The sequence below is a fragment of the Rhincodon typus genome, chromosome 19 (assembly GCF_021869965.1).
Source record: "Rhincodon typus isolate 14 chromosome 19, sRhiTyp1.1, whole genome shotgun sequence".
NCBI lineage: Eukaryota > Metazoa > Chordata > Chondrichthyes > Orectolobiformes > Rhincodontidae > Rhincodon > Rhincodon typus.
This window is the reverse complement of record NC_063350.1, coordinates 40806913-40818048: the sequence shown is the minus strand read 5'-3', so window position 1 is coordinate 40818048 and position 11136 is coordinate 40806913.

The following is an 11136-nucleotide window of genomic DNA, read 5'->3' as shown; positions in this document are numbered from 1 at the left end:
TACTGTAGTTTAACATAAATGATTCATTTTAATTTATTCTAAATAAAATCTGTCTCTGTAAATGATGCTGAAAGGAATGCTCTGAGCATGCCATCCAAAGGATGTGTGTCAGCAGATATTGATGCACAAAGATTAAGAATGCACACAAGGAGAACAGCACTGCAAATTGCTTGATACCAGTGTTAAAAGTTATTTGCCTGGAGAATCTTCTTTGATAGATGCATGGCATAATTTTTTTAAATGATTACAATCAGACTTCTATTCTGTCTTTCCCTTGCCAGTAATACTAAACAATTTGTTATGAAATAGATTTGGATGTTGGTGATCTTCCTGTTAACTGTAATGCTGATTGACACCCAAACATCTTCAAATACATTGTGTGAGAAATTAGGAACAAAACATTTTACTGCTTGGATCCACTCTCAGATTATAAAGTAATCATGTTCAATTCTGCTTATCCTTGTGTTTAGAAACTTGCCAAAACTCAACATGAATTTCTTTCCATTTACTATCATCCTGTCATTAAGGTAAAAGAATGAACTCACAGTTATATAGCGCATTTTATGACCACTTTATATCATGGTCAACTAAATGTGTTTGAAGTACTTTTCATTTGTTCATGAGAAGTGGGGATTTTGACAACAGTACTATTTATTACCATTTTTAATTGTCTTTGAGAAGGTAGTGAACCATCTTTGTGTATCACTGCAGTCCATGCAGTTAGGTACATCAGCACTTGGAAGTGAGTTCCAGGATTTTGTTCCAGCAGTGATGAAGAAAAGGTGATGTATTTTTAAGTCAGAACCGTGTGTGTACGTGCAGGTCATGGTGTTCACCTTTCATGTGGAGAAGTTCATAAATTTAGAAGCTGCTGTCACAGGAGCTTGTTGAGTTGCTCAAATGTAGCATGGAAATTGTGTGTGCAGGAGCCATTATTCATCAATGGTAGAGGAAGTGAATGTGGGAGGTGCGTATTGATGGAGTGTAAATCAAGTGGGGTCCTTTAACACTTGGATGGTGTTAAACCTCTTGAAAGGTGTGCAGCTGTACACATCTAGGCAGGTGGAGAGCATTCTTCACACTCCTGACCTGTCTCTTATTGATGGTGGATAGACCTTTTGAAGATAAGAGAGGAGTTATTTATCTTAGAATTCCTGTCTCTACCCTGCACTCATGGCTATTACATCTATGTGGATGGTCGAGATAAGTTTCTGATTAATGATGACCACTGGAAGGTAAGAGTGTGGGATCAAGTGACAGCAATGCCATTGAATGTCAAAGGGTCTCATATTGGAGATTTGTGTAACAGAAATGTTGTTTGCCACACATCAGACAAAGCTTCTATGTTGTCCCAGTCTCACTACATGTGGAGACTGTTCAATTTAGCATCAGAGAATTTACAAAGGGGGCTGAAGTTTCTGCAATCATCAGCAAACATTTTCACTTCTGATCTGTAATGGAGAGATCAAGGTTATTGATGAAGCAACTAAAGAGGATTGGACCTAGGACACTACCCTGAGGAATGCAGGCTCTTAGGGACACCATTATACTGTCTCTACCTATGAGCCAGGAGGCCTGAGTTCAAGTCCCACCTGCTGCAGAGGTTTGTAGTAACATCTCTGAACAGATTGATCAGAAAATCCCCATGCTGAAGAATTCCTGCAGTAATGTCCTGGTGCTGAGGCCATTACAGTCCAACAAGCACAGATAACTAATTCATTATTAGTAACTTTTAAATATATTTTTGAAGGAATTGCACATTCACAGATCGTTAATGATTTGATTATTTATTATTCTTTAACTATAAATCGTGAATGGACTTAAAATTTACAGTTGGAGTAACAGCAGTCTCTCAGTTTCTCCATTTTCCTGATTAATTATATAATGATGCTAGGAGACTCAGGCTCATGAGATCCACAAATGATATGTTCCTCATTGAGATGACATCATGTCATCTACAATGATGTTCACATTGAGTTTATCTGTTGTTTGGGAAGAATATGTTCATAGAAACTGACACTTAATTTAGTATCAATAATTCATTGCTTGTCAACAAGAATTTACTGTTTCAAAACTGGTCACACAGGAAATCAATACATACAACAAAATAAGAAACCTCTTACAAACTTTAAAGTCATTGCAGGACTAAAGTCAATGCCCACAACTGGGTGGGGTATGTTCAGGCCGATGGGTAAATGGCTAAAAATGTGAAACAGGGATAAAATCTGCTCTACCCTGCGTATTTCTAGTTTTAATAGAGACAGGATTAAGCCCAGGGAGGCAAAGCCCTTGCTTTTCCTGATACAGATTAATGATCTGGATCTTGGTGTGCAAGAGAAAATTTCAAAGTTTGCAAATGACGCTAAACTTGGAAGAATTATAAATAATGAGGGGGACAGTGTAGAACTTCAGAAAAAATTGAAATGTTGGTGAAATGGGTGGATAGGTGATGGATGAGTACTGATGCGGGGAAGTGTGAGGTGAAGCACTTTGGTCAGAAGAATATTGAAAGGTAATATAAAATAGGGGGCACAATTCTATAGGGGGTGCAGGAGCAGAGGAATCTGGGTATATATGTGCACAATCAAGGTGGCAGAACATATTTAGGAAGCAGTTTATAAAGCGCACAGTGTTCATGGCTTCATTAATAGGGCATAGAGTGCAAGTGTAAGGAGGCAATGTTGAACTTGTACAAGACACTCATTAGACCTCAGCTGGAGTACTGTGTGCTGCTGTGGCCACCATTAAAGGAAAGATGTCAATGCATTGGAGAAAGTGCAGTAGTCATGTATGAGAACAGTTCTATGAAATCGAAGCTTCAGCTATGAGGAAGATCGAAGGAGTTGGGACTGTTCCCCTTGCAGAAAATATGGCTGAGAGGAGATTTGATAGAGACTTTCAAAGTCATGAGCAGGCTGTACAAAGTAGATAGGGAGAAGCTGTTCCCACTCATAAAAGAGAAAAAGAACGCGAGGGCATAAAGTCATATGAAAATGAAGCAAGGGTGATGTGAGAAAAATAATTCACACAGTGAGATCTTACGGTTTAAAATGCACTACATGGAAATGTGGTGGAGATAGGTTCAACTGAGGCATTCAAGAGGACATTGGATGATAATTTGGATCTTAACAGTGGGGAGCATGGTAAGTGATTGGCACTAGGTAATAGAACCAGTGCTAGTACAATGGGCCAATTGGCCTCCTTCTGCATTGCAACAAGTCTGTGAAATCCATTCTCAGAAGGCAGATGGTGATTTACTTCATTGCTCAAAAACAGGTTGCTTGTCTTAATTTTAGCAGTTATTTTGTTGTGGGTTTCCCTGACCTTGGAAAATCCAGCGAATAAGGTGAGAGAGCTGAATCTCTGAGACAAATGCTTTTTCCGCAACAATTGTGAGTCAGAAAGAGGAGACTTGTTTCCTGCAGACCAAGCAAGTAACTCAGTACAGCAGCCCAGACCCCACAACCTGTCTGCTCACCCACACTAAGATGATCTCCATGTCACCATCTCCTGCCCTCATCCACTGTCTTTCTTGCCCCACGACATTTGCTGTCTTCAATTATAAGTGAACCTCACCTGATCATAACCTTCTCCTCCATCATATCTCCCACCAGCCCACTAGGCCTACTTGCTCTCTGCTTTACTAACCGTCAACACCGTAGGTCGTCCTTACATACAGGCAGCCTGTTTGTCAACCCCACAGGCTATATAGAGAATAGCTAATGAAAAAAAACTTGTAAGAGAGATTCCTGTAATTCAAAACTACAGGTCATTTGGAAAACCTATACTCCTGGGATTCCCATTCCTAGGTTATCCAGCTCCCACATGGAATGTGTTTTGGAAGGAAGTTGGAGTGCTACATTTATAATTTTCCATGCGATTTCAATGTTAGTGATATGGTATACTTCAGTAAAGTACGTTGGAATGTCAGGGAATAAAAGATAGAAGGTACTTAATGTTGCTCAATTTTTTTGCTCCCTCCAAAAAAGGAGTAAAACATTCCTTAAAAGAAAGGGCACCAAGAAAATATACCGGGATAATTTTGATGTGAAGTAGAAAATGGATTTAAATGTGGAAAGTGAAAGGGAGCTGAATGTGAACACAATTCATTTGTTCTTGTAATCCAGATCCAATGCTTTTAACTCAAGGTGCATTCAAATTATTTTATGTAACTCCCCCAGAGAGGAAGGTACCAATTTAAATCATTGTTCAAATGTTAATCACTCTGTTCGCATGGTATTTCAACTGACATTCGAATTTAATGAAGCATGCATGGGCTTCTGGAGTTTTCTGGATCACCAGTGGAAACCAAGCAAGAGCACAATAGCTATTCATCGAGTTCATTAAAAGTCAGACAAATACTGCGAAAAATGCACAGCAATCTCAGCTGTTGCCTTACCTACCACTGAGAAAAGGATTGGTCACCGTACTTGTGCCTAGAGGATCATTTCTTCAATTGAGATTGGCCAGGAGTCCACCAGGTTCACATCAATCTCCTGGTGATTATTAAAAGCAATTCAGGAAAGTTTAAAAAAATAATTCTATGATTCTGTCATTCATATGGAAGCTCTGAGCACCCAGCCACTGTCCATTCATTAACAGTGATGATTGAAATTGCAGCAGATGCACAGGAACACCTTAATGATGTAAAATATAAAATGATGTGACTGAACTTGCATGAAACATTGATAAACCTCACTGCACTGTTTCTCTTCCCACTACCACTGCCTGAACCTCAACTTTAAGAGGGGACAGAGACCAGACAGAACTGAATAGGTAATTAAAGGAGACAGTAATGAAGCAAAGGGCAATGGCTGATAATCCTAAGCCTCAAGGTTGTCATCATTGGTAAGTGCTCACTAATGAGTGACTTTAAGACCCGAGGTAACAGCAAGCACTGCTGGGTACTTTACTGCTGGGCTAGAAAGTTGCCTTGATTGAAAAGAGTTAAAGGTCTAGAAATAGTTTATGTTCAACCAGAGTTGACAACCTACAATACCTGTATGGCGAGATCTAGAAGCTGGCACTCAGCTTCCTCGGCCTTTCAGGAGGAGAGTTTCCTCAGGCTGAGGTAGTCACATCAGGTAGTAACCAAGGAAAAGAGGTTACCTCACTTTAAGGAATTTAGTCTAAATCTTTCAAACCAGAAGTTTTTGGTTAAAAACCTGAAGGGGTTATTTGAAGCTAAGAAAGTTTAAGCTAGTTGTATGAAGGCTCCAGGAAGAGGTTATCAGATTCTCAAGACGGGCCATTGAAGCCACGGTTAAATTAAGCCTTATAAATGTGAAATAGAAGGGAAATTTCTCAATTTAAGTCCTGTAAAGGAAGGTTTTATTTGGGATTGTATTTTATTGTGTGTTTTAAAACTACGAAATCATTATAATATTCAAATATTTTTATTTATTCTACTTTATTCTAGTTTATTTTATATAATAAAGTTTTGTTTTATGATTAAACACAAACATGCAGCATTGCCTATTTGTGTTTCAGTCAAAGACCTCCTCATTAAAACATAATATAATCTATCAGGCCAGGGTCTGGAGTGAAGCCAGATAAGGATGGCAGAATTAGTTCCCTAGAGGGTATTAGTGAATGCAGATGGATTTTTCATGACCATCAATGGTACTTTCATAGTCAACAGTAACAAAACTAACTTCTTCCATTTAAATTCCACCACAACATTAACCTGCACTTCTAGATTATCAGGGCGATATTCCCTTCTATTCATGAGGGGAAGGTTAACAATGCTCCCTCTGATTTTGTTTGCCGGGCACAGACAGCTTGTTGCATTGAACAACCTAAAATAGAAACAGGACATGCTGAAAACAATAAGCAAGTAAAGCAGAATCCACGGAGAGAGAAACCAGGTTAATAGTTCAGGTCAATGGCCTTTTATCAGAGTCTTGATTAAATAAATTTTTACAGAGCTGAGGAGGAATTTCTTCTCACAAATGCTGGTAACTCTGTGGAATTCATTACGGCAGAGGTATATAGAGATTGTGTTATTAGACATATTCAAGGTTGAGATAGACAGATTTTTAATCAGTAAGGATTCAAAGGTTAGGTAGAAAAGGCAGAAAAGTGGAGGGAAGGATTGTCAGATAAGCCATGATCTCATTGATTGACACTGCAGGTCAGATGGGCTGAATGGTTTACTTCCGCCCCTATACCTTATAATCTTGACAACTGCTTCCTTTCATATACATTCAGGCTGCTACTGATGTTCATAGATTGCCTTTGCATTCACCTCACACGATGGCACTTGACCTTTTTCTTAACATAGAATCATAGAATCCCTTCAGTGTGGAAGCAGGCCATTTGGCCCACACCGACCCTACGAAGAGCATCCCACCCAGACCCACCCCCTATTCCTGTAACCCTGCACTCCCCATGGCTAATCCAGCTAGCCTGCACTTCCATGGACACTATGGGGCAATTTAGAATGGCCAATCCACTTAAACTACACATCTTTGAACTGTGGGAGAAAACCAGAGCACCTGGAGGAAACCGACACAGTAACAGAGAAAATGTGCTAACTCCACACAGACAGACACCCAAGGGTAGAATATTTCCATCCTCCAATATTTTCTGAGAAGGCCTCAGCCTAAGCCTGAATTTTTGCATAAACAGAATGGCTCTCATCTGCACAAAATTGTCACTAGATTCCGGAATCTGGAAGTCCTGCCTTAAATCCATCTTCCACCATTTTTACAGGAAAGATATTGGGTAGGTTTAAATTGTACATGCTTGTCTCTCATAAGCAGCTGCCCACACTAACTTTAATGCTTTGCTTTAGTGGGGTAGATGTCTAAAACCCAAAATGTACGGATTGGACCTTGTAGGAGGAGTTCTGAATCTTGTGGCTGTGCTTGTAAAGGCAGGCTACTGTCCTGGAGAAGTGATATATCCCAATGGATATAGTCCAAGGGGAAATTTGGGAGATGCCCTTTGGAAGAGATCAAGTATTCATGGGATTATTAACACAACACATGAATGTGCGTAAGACATACATAAAATTATTTAAATTGTCAATAAACTGTCAATGTTATTAAAGAACTGTTGAGATAAACAAACTGTCAAAAAATAAATTTATCACTACTTTCAAAGCTGAATGGGTAGCACAGTAGCTCGGTGGTTAGCGCTGCTGCTTCACAATGCCAGGGACCTGTGTTCAATTCTAGCCTTGGGCGACTGCCTGTGTGCAGTTTGCACGTTCTCTCTGTGTCTGTGTGGGTCTCCTCTGGGTGTTCCAGTTTCCTCCCACAGTCCAAAGATGTGCAGGTTAGGTGGATTAGCCATGCTAAATTGTCCAGGGATTAGCCATGGGAAAAATGCAAGGACAGGGAAGGGGTGTCTGTGGGATACTCTTTGGAGGGGCAGTGTGGACCAAATGGCCTGCTTCCACACAGTAGAGATTCTATGATTTAGCTTTAGCAGGCTTTCACTTATTAGAGTAAAAAACATCAGTACTTACTGTTGACAAAAGCCTGAGGATTATATATTTTTGCATTTGTATTGGTGACAGATTTTACAACCTAACATTATCACAGTGGGGTGTTTGCTAAGTAAACAGATTGATTGACAGCATCAAATGGCAATAAAATCAAAATATTTCTTTAGCACAACATTGTGGGCTGAAGGGCTCGTTCCTGTGCTACAATGATATATATTCTATGCTTGTTTACATAAGGGAAAAAATACGTACTTTAGTGAAATGTTTATTTTCATGAGAGAAGGGATTAAGGACTTGAGTAACATCTTTTATTTTGTAAGAGATTAGTTGAAAGAATTTCCATATATTGATTTATTTCCAAATAAAACAGTGTGTTTTATTTAGAGACATCATCAACAGGCATATTATTTTATGTCAATGTAGCTCCTGAGGTATGCCCATGGTTTATAATAGGTCAGTTGGCATGGAGGGATAAGGGCAAAGGACGGTGCATAGGAGGTTTGAGTTGGAATTGGTTGAAATTAAGCTAATACAGGGACTATAATGCACTGCCAAATTGAGTAGGGTCATGGGTATTGGGTAGAGAGGCAAGGAAGCTATAAGGGGCCTCACAATTTAATTTGGCCTCAGCACCCAGTAGCCTTTGCTCTCATTTCATGGTCAGACGGCAACCTAGCACACTAATCTGATTTTCTATAGCACTTTATCACGAGTCAGGTTTGCAGAGCCAGAAAATGTCCTGGGTCTAATCTCTTGATATTTGAACAAAAGTCTAGGTAAGTCTTTGGGACTGAACTCAGATTCCAGTGATAAATTGTGAGGGTCATTCTCCCGCACTAAAAATCTGATCATAGTTTGTCTTTTTAGCAGTTACAAGCATATCTAGGGCCCAGTCAAATAATCTACTCCTCTCAATCTTCATTTAGCCATTCTTTGCATACGTTGAATGCTACACAGCTGCATTATTGATCCTTTTGGCAACCCCACCAGTTTGATGGCTCATTAGCAGTTTAAGCAGCATTACAAGTGTGCTGTGATTGGCTGCTAGTTTTTCATTATCACTGACAAATTACATTCTAGGAATGTCCTCATTTTGAAAGTGTTCATGGCAGGTCAACATTACTGTAAAATGCAGGCACTTCATTTTTGTTGTGAAGAACAGAGAGAATATGGTCCTTTATTTTTAGAAAGTCATTTCCTAAATTTCAGGACAAATAAATTTAGATGGTTTTCACGACCAGCTTCTTTATGCTTTCAAATACAGAATAATATCCTAATTATTATTATAAAGCAGTATTCATGTCACATTTTTGATGTCTCTGCCCTGCCTCCTATTGTTATACTTACAGCACTGGCTGTTCTAAGGTATTACCATTCAATCACATTAGTCCATTGCTTTTTTTACAGACTTACCTCTCATAATGGAATTCCTTTTACAAGGTTACACATACTACTAAGCTTACAGTTCTTATTGGATAGAGTCAGGTTATGCCTTACATTTATTTTTGCATCAATCTGGTAAAATGACAGTGAGCTAGAGGTAATAATTGAGATCTTGGGAAATATTCCATTATCCTTGAAAACACACATGGGTTTGTGCATCAATAAGTGAGCATTGCTGGGCAGGGGTACCAAAACAAAACAGTTTATTCACAAAGCAATGATTAGCTATATCTGCCACATTAACATGACAAAAGAATATCGTAAAAGTATGTCTTACAGTGTAATATTCCAAAACTAATAATAAAAAAGAAAAATCTGACAGATGTTTGAAATCTGAAAAAAAAAATTGAAAATGCTGGAAATGATCAACAGGTCTGGTAGCTTCAGTTGAGAGTGATATTTCAGTTCAATAACCTTTCTATTGAGCTGGGTAAAGTTGCAAATGCAATCAGCCTTAACTAAGTGAAAATGAGAGGATGGATATAAAGAACGAAGATGAAAATCTTTGGTACGTTGAAACACAGAAGAGGTCAAAGTGACAAATGATTTAATTAACTGAGAGATTTTTTTAAAAATGTCCTCACACCTTGGTCCCTGTAACGACTCTGTTCCATTCTCTAAGTTTTTCTATCTCCGTCTCATCTGTTCTGATGATGCCACATATCACAGGGGGGTCCTTAGAAATGTTCAACATTTTCCTTAACCAAGGATTCCTGGCTGCTGTGGTTAATAATGCTCTTAGCTGTATACAATGCATTTCCTGCATTTCAGCCCTCACTCCTTCCCTTCCTTTATATAACAATGATAGCGACCCCCAGTCATCATTTACTACCCCACCAGCAACAACATCCAAAGGATCATAAGCCACCATTTCTGCCATCTCCAGCAGGATGCCACTATCAGATACATATTCCTCTGCCTTCCCTTGTCGGTCTTCCATGGGGACCATTCTCACTGGGACACCCTGGCCCACTCCTTCCCCCCTCCCAGCACCTCCCAGCACCCTCATGGCCCCTTTCCCTGCAATCGCAGAAGTGTAACACCTGCCCATTTGCTTCCTTCCCTCTCATTATCCAAAGCCCCAAACATAACTTCCAGATGAAGCAGCAATTTACCTGTACTTTACTGAGTCTAGTTGACTGTATCCGCTGCTCACAATGTGATCTCCTCGACACTGGGGAGACGAAACATAGATTGAGTAACACCCATGTCTGTCCGTAAAAATGCCCCTGAGCTTCCAATTGCCTGTGACCTCAACACACCATCATGTTCCCACACCAATGTTTCTGCCTCAGGCCTGCTGCATTGTTCCAGCAAGGCTTATTTTCTGCTTGAGGACCTTACTTCCTTCAGGATTCCATAGCAAGTTTTAAAGTATGAATATATCTTTCCATGTTTAATAACCATCCTCACACCCCAAATCCTGCCATAACATGGGTTGTTTTCAGCACAGCTAACCCATTTTCACCTACTTATAGACCCCATTATCACCTATCTAACTTCTTTTCTTCCCTGGCTTACTATTAACAATTCCTTTGTCTGCCTACTACTTGCTCACTTTCTCTCTGGGCTCTGCCTCCTCTATCCACTCACTCCTTCAACCAGCACCCCTCACCTGCCCACATTCTATAAGCAGCAGAAATACCACCTCTTCCGAGTTGCGAACAGTTCTGTAGAAGGGTCAAAGGACCAAAACCTTAACCCTGTTTTCTCTCCACAGATGCTGCCAGACCTGTTGAATTTCTTTAGGACTTTTTCTTTGTTTTAAAAGAAGTTTGGCCAAAAAGAAGTACAAAAGATATGTGAATGACAGAACAATGACCAACGCTATCTGAATACAAACACATGAGAAAAACTTGAGTAAAACTGAAACTTACAAAGTGAACAGAGACAAAAAGGAGCAGAGATTACAGTCTCCCACCTACGGCCTCCAACCTCATCGTTCCCCAACCCCGCCCCGCCTGCTTCTATCTCCTTCCCAAAATCCACAAACCTGAATGCCCTGGTCGACCCATTGTCTCCGCCTGCTCCTGCCCCACCGAACTGATCTCCAACTATCTGGACTCCATTTTCTCCCCCTTGGTCCAGGAACTCCCTACCAATGTTCGTGACACCACCCACGCCCTCCACCTCCTCCAGAACTTCCAATTCCCCGTCCCCAACACCTCATCTTTACCATGGACGTCCAGTCCCTCTACACCTGCATTCCCCATACAGATGGCCTAAAGGCCCTCCGCTTC